Raw genomic sequence first — 12,449 nt, forward strand, 5'->3', positions numbered from 1 at the left:
AACCCTAGCTCTGAACATAACCCTAACCCTGGGTCCAATTGTAACCCTAACCAGATCTCTAACCCTAGCCGTCAACATAACACTAACCCTAGGTCCAATCGTAACCCTAACCGTCTCTCTAACCCTAGCCATCAATAAATCCCTAACCCTAGGTCCAATCGTAACCCTAACCGGATCTCTAACCCTAGCCCTGAACATACCCCTAACCCTAGGTCCAATTGTAACCCTAACCAGATCTCTAAACCTAGCCCTCAACATAACCCTAACCCTAGGTCCAATCGTAACCCTAACCGTCTCTCTAACCCTAGCCCTCAACATAACCCTAACCCTAGGTCCAATCGTAACCCTAACCGGATCTCTAACCCTAGCTCTGAACATTACCCTAACCGTAGGTCCAATTGTAACCCTAACCAGATCTTTAACCCTAGCCCTCAACATAACCCTAACCCTAGGGCAAAGCGTAACCCTAACCGTCTCTCTAACCCTAGCATTCAACATAACCCTAACCCTGGGTCCAATTGTAACCCTAACCGTCTCTCTAACCCTAGCCATCAAGAAAACCCTAACCCTAGGTCCAATCGTAACCCTATCCGGATCTCTAACCCTAGCCCTGAACATAACCCTAACCCTAGGTCCAATTGTAACCCTAACCAGATCTCTAAACGTAGCCCTCAACTTAACCCTAACCGTAGGTCCAATTGTAACCCTAACCGTCTCTCTAACCCTAGGACTCAACATAACCCTAACCGTAGGTCCAATCGTGACCCTAACCGGATCTCTAACCCTAGTCCTCAACATAACCCTAACCCTAGGTCCAATCGTAACCCTAACCGGATCTCTAACCGTAGCCCTGAACATAACCCTAACCCTAGGTCCAATTGTAACCCTAACCAGATCTCTAACCCTAGCGCTCAACATAACCCTAACCCTAGGTCCAATCGTAACCCTAACCGTCTCTCTGACCGTAGCCCTCAACATAACCCTAACCCTAGGTCCAATCGTAACCATAACCGGATCTCTAACCCTAGCCCTGAACATAGCCCTAACCCTAGGTCGAATTGTAACCCTAACCGTCTCTCTAAACCTAGCCCTCAACATAACCCTAACCCTAGGTCCAATCGTAACCCTAAACGTCCTTCCAAACCTAGCCCTCAACAGAACCCTAACTCTAGGTCCAATCGTTACCCTAACCGGATCTCTAACCCTAGTCCTCAACATAACCCTAACCCTAGGTCCAATCGTAACCCTAACCGGATCTCTAACCCTAGCTCTGAACATAAGTCTAACCCTAGGTCCAATTGTAACCCTAACCAGATCTCTAACCCTGGCCCTCATCATAACCCTAACCCTAGGTCCAATCGTAACCCTAACTGACTCTGTAACCCTAGCCCTCAACATAACCCTAACCCTAGTTCCAATCGAAACCCTAACCGGATCTCTAACCCTAGCACTGAATATAACCCTAACCCTTGGTCCAATCGTAACCCTAACCGTCTCTTTAACCCTAGGTCTCAACATAACCCTAACCGTAGGTCCAATCGTAACCCTAACCGTCTCTTTAACCCTAGCAGTCAACATAACACTAACCCTAGGTCCAATCGTAACCGTACCAGTCTCTCTAACCCTAGCCCTCAACATAACCCTAACCCTAGGGTCAATCATAACTCTAACCGTCTTTCTAACCCTAGTCCTCAACATAACCCTAACCCTAGGTCCAACCGTAACCCTAACCAGATATCTAACCCTAGCCCTCAACATAACCCTAACCCTAAGTACAATCTTAACCATAACCGTCTCTCTAACCCTAGCCCTCAACATAACCCTAACCCTAGGTCCAATCGTAACCTTCACCGGAACTCTAACCATAGCCCTCAACATAACCCTAACACTAGATCCAATCGTAACCCTAACCGTCTCTCTAACCCTAGACCTCAACATAACCCTAAGCCTAGGTCCAATTGTAACCCTAACCGGATCTCTCACTCTAGCCCTCAACATAACACTAACCCTACGTCCAATCGTAACCCTAAGCGTCTCTCTAACCCAAGCCCTCAACATAACCCTAACCCTAGGTCCAATCCTAACCCTAACCGGATCTCTAACCCTAGCCCTCAACATAACCCTAACCCTAGGTCCAATCGTAACCCTAACCGTCTCTCTAAACCAATCCTCAACATAACCCTAACCTTAGGTCCAATTGTAACCCTAACCAGATCTCTAAACCCATCCCTCAACATAACCCTAACCCTAGGGCCAAGCGTAACCCTAACCGTCTCTCTAACCCTACCTCTGAACATAACCCTAACCCTAGGTCCAATCGTAACACTAACCGTCTCTCTAACCCTAGCCCTCAACATAACCCTAACCCTAGGTCCAATCGTAACCCTAACCGTCTCTCTAACCTTAGCCCTCAACATAACCCTAACCCTAGGTCTAATCGTAACCCTAACCGTCTCTCTAAACCTAGCCCTCAACAGAACCCTAACCCTAGGTCCAATCGTTACCCTAACCGGAACTCTAACCCTAGTCCTCAACATAACCCTAACCCTAGGTCCAATCGTAACCCTAACCGGATCTCTAACCCTAGCTCTGAACATAACCCTAACCCTAGGTCCAATTGTAACCCTAACCAGATCTTTAAACCTAGCCCTCAACATAACCCTAACCCTAGGGCAAAGCGTAACCCTAACCGTCTCTCTAACCCTAGCATTCAACATAACCCTAACCCTAGGTCCAATCGTAACCCTAACCGTCTCTCTAACCCTAGCCATCAAGAAAACCCTAACCCTAGGTCCAATCGTAACCCTAACCGGATCTCTAACCTTAGCCCTCAACATAACCCTAACCCTAGGTCCAATCGAAACCCTAACCGTCTCTCTAACCTTAGCCCTCAACATAACCCTAACCCTAGGTCCAATTGTAACCCTAACCAGATCTTTAACCCTAGCCCTCAACATAACCCTAACCCTAGGGCAAAGCGTAACCCTAACCATCTCTCTAACCCTAGCATTCAACATAACCCTAACCCTGGGTCCAATTGTAACCCTAATCGGATCTCTAACCGTAGCCCTGAACATAACCCTAACCCTAGGTCGAATCGTAACCCTAACCGTCTCTCTAACCCTAGCCCTGAGCATAACCATAACCCTAGGTCCAATCGTAACCCTAACCCTCTCTCTAACCCTAGCCATCAAGAAAACCCTAACCCTAGGTCCAATCGTAACCCTAACCGGATCTCTAACCCTAGCCCTGAACATAACCCTAACCCTAGGTCCAATTGTAACCCTAACCAGATCTCTAAACCTAGCCCTCAACATAACCCTAACCGTAGGTCCAATCGTAACCCTAACCGTCTCTCTAACCCTAGCCCTCAACATAACCCTAACCGTAGGTCCAATCGTGACCCTAACCGGATCTCTAACCCTAGCCCTCAACATAACCCTAACCCTAGGTCCAATCGTAACCCTAACCGGATCTCTAACCGTAGCCCTGAACATAACCCTAACCCAAGGTCCAATTGTAACCCTAACCAGATCTCTAACCCTAGCCCTCAACATAACCCTAACCCTAGGTCCAATCGTAACCCTAACCGTCTCTCTGACCCTAGCCCTCAACATAACCCTAACCCTAGGTCCAATCGTAACCATAACCGGATCTCTAACCCTAGCCCTGAACATAACCGTAACCCTAGGTCCAATTGTAAACCTAAGCAGATCTCTAACCCTAGCCCTCAACATAACCCTAACCCTAGGTCCAATTGTAACCCTAACCAGATCTCTAACCCTACCCCTCAACATAACCCTAACCCTAGGTCCAATCGTAACCCTACCGTCTCTCTAACGCTAGCCCTCAACTTAATCCTAACCCTAGGACCAATCGTAACCCTATCCGTCTCTCTAACCCTAGCCCTCAACATAACCCTAACCCTACGTCCAATCGTAACCCTAACCGGATCTCTAACCATAGTCCTCAACATAACCCTAACCCTAGGTCCAATCGTAACCCTAACCAGATCTCTAACCCTAGCCCTGAACATAACCGTAACCCTAGGTCCAATTGTAACCCTAAGAAGATCTCTAACCGTAGCCCTGAACATAACCCTAACCCTAGGTCCAATCGTAACCCTAACCGGATCTCTAACCCTAGCACTGAAAATAACCCTAACCCTAGGTCCACTCGTAACCCTAACCGTCTCTTTAACCCTAGCTCTCAACATAACCCTAACCGTAGGTCCAATCGCAACCCTAACCGTCTCTTTAACCCTAGCCGTCAACATAACACTAACCCTAGGTCCAATCGTAACCGTACCAGTCTCTCTAACCCTAGCCCTCAACATAACCCTAACCCTAGGGTCAATCATAACTCTAACCGTCTTTCTAACCCTAGTCCTCAACATAACCCTAACCCTAGGTCCAACCGTAAATCTAACCGGATATCTAACCCTAGCCCTCAACATAACCCTAACCCTAAGTACAATCTTAACCATAACCGTCTCTCTAACCCTAGCCCTCAACATAACCCTAACCTTAGGTCCAATCGTAACCCTAACGGGATCTCGAACTCTAGCTCTGAACATATCCCTAACCCTAGGTCCAATCGTAACCTTCACCGGAACTCTAACCATAGCCCTCAACATAACCCTAACACTAGATCCAATCGTAACGCTAACCGTCTATCTAACCCTAGCCCTCAACATAACCCTAACCCTAGGTCCAATCGTAACCCTAACCGTCTCTCTAACCCTAGCCATCAAGAAAACCCTAACCCTAGGTCCAATCGTAACCCTAACCGGATCTCTAACCCTAGCCCTGGACATAACCCTAACCCTAGGTCCAATTGTAACCCTAACCAGATCTCTAAACCTAGCCCTCAACATAACCCTAACCGTAGGTCCAATCGTAACCCTAACCGTCTCTCTAAACCTAGCCCTCAACATAACCCTAACCGTAGGTCCAATCGTGACCCTAACCGGATCTCTAACCCTAGTCCTCAACATAACACTAACCCTAGGTCCAATCGTAACCCTAACCGGATCTCTAACCGTAGCCCTGAACATAACCCTAACCCTAGGTCCAATTGTAACCCTAACCAGATCTCTAACCCTAGCCCTCAACATAACCCTAACCCTAGGTCCAATCGTAACCCTAACCGTCTCTCTGACCCTAGCCCTCAACATAACCCTAACCCTAGGTCCAATCGTAACCATAACCGGATCTCTAACCCTAGCCCTGAACATAACCCTAACCCTAGGTCGAATTGTAACCCTAACCGTCTCTCTAAACCTAGCCCTCAACATAACCCTAACCCTAGGTCCAATCGTAACCCTAACCGTCTCTCTAAACCTAGCCCTCAACATAACCCTAACCCTAGGTCCAATTGTAACCCTATCCGTCTCTGTAAACGTAGCCCTCAACATAACCCTAACCCTAGGTCCAATCATAACCCTAACCGTCTCTCTAAACCTAGCCCTCAACATAACCCTAACCCTAGGTCCAATCGTAACCATAACCGGATCTCTAACCCTAGTCCTCAACATAACCCTAACCCTAGGTCCAATCGTAACCCTAACCGGATCTCTAACCGTAGCCCTGAACATAACCCTAACCCTAGGTCCAATTGTAACCCTAACCAGATCTCTAACCCTAGCCCTCAACATAACCCTAACCCTAGGTCCAATCGTAACCCTAACCGTCTCTCTGACCCTAGCCCTCAACATAACCCTAACCCTAGGTCCAATCGTAACCATAACCGGATCTCTAACCCTAGCCCTGAACATAACCCTAACCCTAGGTCGAATTGTAACCCTAACCGTCTCTCTAAACCTAGCCCTCAACATAACCCTAACCCTAGGTCCAATCGTAACCCTAACTGTCTCTCTAAACCTAGCCCTCAACATAACCCTAACCCTAGGTCCAATTGTAACCCTAACCGTCTCTCTAAACCTAGCCCTCAACATAACCCTAACCCTAGGTCCAATCATAACCCTAACCGTCTCTCTAAACCTAGCCCTCAACATAACCCTAACCCTAGGTCCAATCGTAACCCTACCGTCTCTCTAACGCTAGCCCTCAACTTAATCCTAACCCTAGGACCAATCGTAACCCTATCCGTCTCTCTAACCCTAGCCCTCAACATAACCCTAACCCTACGTCCAATCGTAACCCTAACCGGATCTCTAACCATAGTCCTCAACATAACCCTAACCCTAGGTCCAATCGTAACCCTAACCGGATCTCTAACCCTAGCCCTGAACATAACCGTAACCCTAGGTCCAATTGTAACCCTAAGAAGATCTCTAACCGTAGCCCTGAACATAACCCTAACCCTAGGTCCAATCGTAACCCTAACCGGATCTCTAACCTTAGCACTGAAAATAACCCTAACCCTAGGTCCACTCGTAACCCTAACCGTCTCTTTAACCCTAGCTCTCAACATAACCCTAACCGTAGGTCCAATCGCAACCCTAACCGTCTCTTTAACCCTAGCCGTCAACATAACACTAACCCTAGGTCCAATCGTAACCGTACCAGTCTCTCTAACCCTAGCCCTCAACATAACCCTAACCCTAGGGTCAATCATAACTCTAACCGTCTTTCTAACCCTAGTCCTCAACATAACCCTAACCCTAGGTCCAACCGTAAATCTAACCGGATATCTAACCCTAGCCCTCAACATAACCCTAACCCTAAGTACAATCTTAACCATAACCGTCTCTCTAACCCTAGCCCTCAACATAACCCTAACCTTAGGTCCAATCGTAACCCTAACGGGATCTCGAACTCTAGCTCTGAACATATCCCTAACCCTAGGTCCAATCGTAACCTTCACCGGAACTCTAACCATAGCCCTCAACATAACCCTAACACTAGATCCAATCGTAACGCTAACCGTCTATCTAACCCTAGCCCTCAACATAACCCTAACCCTAGGTCCAATCGTAACCCTAACCGTCTCTCTAACCCTAGCCATCAAGAAAACCCTAACCCTAGGTCCAATCGTAACCCTAACCGGATCTCTAACCCTAGCCCTGAACATAACCCTAACCCTAGGTCCAATTGTAACCCTAACCAGATCTCTAAACCTAGCCCTCAACATAACCCTAACCGTAGGTCCAATCGTAACCCTAACCGTCTCTCTAAACCTAGCCCTCAACATAACCCTAACCGTAGGTCCAATCGTGACCCTAACCGGATCTCTAACCCTAGTCCTCAACATAACCCTAACCCTAGGTCCAATCGTAACCCTAACCGGATCTCTAACCGTAGCCCTGAACATAACCCTAACCCTAGGTCCAATTGTAACCCTAACCAGATCTCTAACCCTAGCCCTCAACATAACGCTAACCCTAGGTCCAATCGTAACCCTAACCGTCTCTCTGACCCTAGCCCTCAACATAACCCTAACCCTAGGTCCAATCGTAACCATAACCGGATCTCTAACCCTAGCCCTGAACATAACCCTAACCCTAGGTCGAATTGTAACCCTAACCGTCTCTCTAAACCTAGCCCTCAACATAACCCTAACCCTAGGTCCAATCGTAACCCTAACCGTCTCTCTAAACCTAGCCCTCAACATAACCCTAACCCTAGGTCCAATTGTAACCCTAACCGTCTCTCTAAACCTAGCCCTCAACATAACCCTAACCCTAGGTCCAATCATAACCCTAACCGTCTCTCTAAACCTAGCCCTCAACATAACCCTAACCCTAGGTCCAATCGTAACCATAACCGGATCTCTAACCCTAGTCCTCAACATAACCCTAACCCTAGGTCCAATTGTAACCCTAACCAGATCTTTAACCCTAGCCCTCAACATAACCCTAACCCTAGGGCAAAGCGTAACCCTAACCATCTCTCTAACCCTAGCATTCAACATAACCCTAACCCTGGGTCCAATTGTAACCCTAACCGGATCTCTAACCGTAGCCCTGAACATAACCCTAACCCTAGGTCGAATCGTAACCCTAACCGTCTCTCTAACCCTAGCCCTCAGCATAACCATAACCCTAGGTCCAATCGTAACCCTAACCGTCTCTCTAACCCTAGCCATCAAGAAAACCCTAACCCTAGGTCCAATCGTAACCCTAACCGGATCTCTAACCCTAGCCCTGAACATAACCCTAACCCTAGGTCCAATTGTAACCCTAACCAGATCTCTAAACCTAGCCCTCAACATAACCCTATCCGTAGGTCCAATCGTAACCCTAACCGTCTCTCTAACCCTAGCCCTCAACATAACCCTAACCGTAGGTCCAATCGTGACCCTAACCGGATCTCTAACCCTAGCCCTCAACATAACCCTAACCCTAGGTCCAATCCTAACCCTAACCGGATCTCTAACCGTAGCCCTGAACATATCCCTAACCCTAGGTCCAATTGTAACCCTAACCAGATCTTTAACCCTAGCCCTCAACATAACCCTAACCCTAGGTCCAATCGTAACCCTAACCGTCTCTCTGACCCTAGCCCTCAACATAACCCTAACCCTAGGTCCAATCGTAACCATAACCGGATCTCTAACCCTAGCCCTGAACATAACCGTAACCCTAGGTCCAATTGTAAACCTAAGCAGATCTCTAACCCTAGCCCTCAACATAACCCTAACCCTAGGTCCAATTGTAACCCTAAGAAGATCTCTAACCGTAGCCCTGAACATAACCCTAACCCTAGGTCCAATCGTAACCCTAACCATCTCTTTAACCCTAGCTCTCAACATAACCCTAACCGTAGGTCCAATCGCAACCCTAACCGTCTCTTTAACCCTAGCCGTCAACATAACACTAACCCTAGGTCCAATCGTAACCGTACCAGTCTCTCTAACCCTAGCCCTCAACATAACCCTAACCCTAGGGTCAATCATAACTCTAACCGTCTTTCTAACCCTAGTCCTCAACATAACCCTAACCCTAGGTCCAACCGTAAATCTAACCGGATATCTAACCCTAGCCCTCAACATAACCCTAACCCTAAGTACAATCTTAACCATAACCGTCTCTCTAACCCTAGCCCTCAACATAACCCTAACCTTAGGTCCAATCGTAACCCTAACGGGATCTCGAACTCTAGCTCTGAACATATCCCTAACCCTAGGTCCAATCGTAACCTTCACCGGAACTCTAACCATAGCCCTCAACATAACCCTAACACTAGATCCAATCGTAACGGTAACCGTCTATCTAACCCTAGCCCTCAACATAACCCTAACCCTAGGTCCAATCGTAACCCTAACCGTCTCTCTAACCCTAGCCATCAAGAAAACCCTAACCCTAGGTCCAATCGTAACCCTAACCGGATCTCTAACCCTAGCCCTGAACATAACCCTAACCCTAGGTCCAATTGTAACCCTAACCAGATCTCTAAACCTAGCCCTCAACATAACCCTAACCGTAGGTCCAATCGTAACCCTAACCGTCTCTCTAAACCTAGCCCTCAACATAACCCTAACCGTAGGTCCAATCGTGACCCTAACCGGATCTCTAACCCTAGTCCTCAACATAACCCTAACCCTAGGTCCAATCGTAACCCTAACCGGATCTCTAACCGTAGCCCTGAACATAACCCTAACCCTAGGTCCAATTGTAACCCTAACCAGATCTCTAACCCTAGCCCTCAACATAACCCTAACCCTAGGTCCAATCGTAACCCTAACCGTCTCTCTGACCCTAGCCCTCAACATAACCCTAACCCTAGGTCCAATCGTAACCATAACCGGATCTCTAACCCTAGCCCTGAACATAACCCTAACCCTAGGTCGAATTGTAACCCTAACCGTCTCTCTAAACCTAGCCCTCAACATAACCCTAACCCTAGGTCCAATCGTAACCCTAACCGTCTCTCTAAACCTAGCCCTCAACATAACCCTAACCCTAGGTCCAATTGTAACCCTAACCGTCTCTCTAAACCTAGCCCTCAACATAACCCTAACCCTAGGTCCAATCATAACCCTAACCGTCTCTCTAAACCTAGCCCTCAACATAACCCTAACCCTAGGTCCAATCGTAACCATAACCGGATCTCTAACCCTAGTCCTCAACATAACCCTAACCCTAGGTCCAATTGTAACCCTAACCAGATCTTTAACCCTAGCCCTCAACATAACCCTAACCCTAGGGCAAAGCGTAACCCTAACCATCTCTCTAACCCTAGCATTCAACATAACCCTAACCCTGGGTCCAATTGTAACCCTAACCGGATCTCTAACCGTAGCCCTGAACATAACCCTAACCCTAGGTCGAATCGTAACCCTAACCGTCTCTCTAACCCTAGCCCTCAGCATAACCATAACCCTAGGTCCAATCGTAACCCTAACCGTCTCTCTAACCCTAGCCATCAAGAAAACCCTAACCCTAGGTCCAATCGTAACCCTAACCGGATCTCTAACCCTAGCCCTGAACATAACCCTAACCCTAGGTCCAATTGTAACCCTAACCAGATCTCTAAACCTAGCCCTCAACATAACCCTAACCGTAGGTCCAATCGTAACCCTAACCGTCTCTCTAACCCTAGCCCTCAACATAACCCTAACCGTAGGTCCAATCGTGACCCTAACAGGATCTCTAACCCTAGCCCTCAACATAACCCTAACCCTAGGTCCAATCCTAACCCTAACCGGATCTCTAACCGTAGCCCTGAACATATCCCTAACCCTAGGTCCAATTGTAACCCTAACCAGATCTTTAACCCTAGCCCTCAACATAACCCTAACCCTAGGTCCAATCGTAACCCTAACCGTCTCTCTGACCCTAGCCCTCAACATAACCCTAACCCTAGGTCCAATCGTAACCATAACCGGATCTCTAACCCTAGCCCTGAACATAACCGTAACCCTAGGTCCAATTGTAAACCTAAGCAGAGCTCTAACCCTAGCCCTCAACATAACCCTAACCCTAGGTCCAATTGTAACCCTAAGAAGATCTCTAACCGTAGCCCTGAACATAACCCTAACCCTAGGTCCAATCGTAACCCTAACCGTCTCTTTAACCCTAGCTCTCAACATAACCCTAACCGTAGGTCCAATCGCAACCCTAACCGTCTCTTTAACCCTAGCCGTCAACATAACACTAACCCTAGGTCCAATCATAACCGTACCAGTCTCTCTAACCCTAGCCCTCAACATAACCCTAACCCTAGGGTCAATCATAACTCTAACCGTCTTTCTAACCCTAGTCCTCAACATAACCCTAACCCTAGGTCCAACCGTAAATCTAACCGGATATCTAACCCTAGCCCTCAACATAACCCTAACCCTAAGTACAATCTTAACCATAACCGTCTCTCTAACCCTAGCCCTCAACATAACCCTAACCTTAGGTCCAATCGTAACCCTAACGGGATCTCGAACTCTAGCTCTGAACATATCCCTAACCCTAGGTCCAATCGTAACCTTCACCGGAACTCTAACCATAGCCCTCAACATAACCCTAACACTAGATCCAATCGTAACGGTAACCGTCTATCTAACCCTAGCCCTCAACATAACCCTAACCCTAGGTCCAATCGTAACCCTAACCGTCTCTCTAACCCTAGCCATCAAGAAAACCCTAACCCTAGGTTCAATCGTAACCCTAACCGGATCTCTAACCCTAGCCCTGAACATAACCCTAACCCTAGGTCCAATTGTAACCCTAACCAGATCTCTAAACCTAGCCCTCAACATAACCCTAACCGTAGGTCCAATCGTAACCCTAACCGTCTCTCTAAACCTAGCCCTCAACATAACCCTAACCGTAGGTCCAATCGTGACCCTAACCGGATCTCTAACCCTAGTCCTCAACATAACCCTAACCCTAGGTCCAATCGTAACCCTAACCGGATCTCTAACCGTAGCCCTGAACATAACCCTAACCCTAGGTCCAATTGTAACCCTAACCAGATCTCTAACCCTAGCCCTCAACATAACCCTAACCCTAGGTCCAATCGTAACCCTAACCGTCTCTCTGACCCTAGCCCTCAACATAACCCTAACCCTAGGTCCAATCGTAACCATAACCGGATCTCTAACCCTAGCCCTGAACATAACCCTAACCCTAGGTCGAATTGTAACCCTAACCGTCTCTCTAAACCTAGCCCTCAACATAACCCTAACCCTAGGTCCAATCGTAACCCTAACCGTCTCTCTAAACCTAGCCCTCAACATAACCCTAACCCTAGGTCCAATTGTAACCCTAACCGTCTCTCTAAACCTAGCCCTCAACATAACCCTAACCCTAGGTCCAATCATAACCCTAACCGTCTCTCTAAACCTAGCCCTCAACATAACCCTAACCCTAGGTCCAATCGTAACCATAACCGGATCTCTAACCCTAGCCCTGAACATAACCCTAACCCTAGGTCGAATTGTAACCCTAACCGTCTCTCTAAACCTAGCCCTAAACATAACCCTAACCCTAGGGTCAATCGTAACTCTAACCGTCTTTCTAACCCTAGTCCTCAACATAACCCTAACCCTAG

Source organism: Miniopterus natalensis, chromosome 1 (genome assembly GCF_054644295.1).
Source record: "Miniopterus natalensis isolate mMinNat1 chromosome 1, mMinNat1.hap1, whole genome shotgun sequence".
NCBI classification, from domain to species: domain Eukaryota; kingdom Metazoa; phylum Chordata; class Mammalia; order Chiroptera; family Miniopteridae; genus Miniopterus; species Miniopterus natalensis.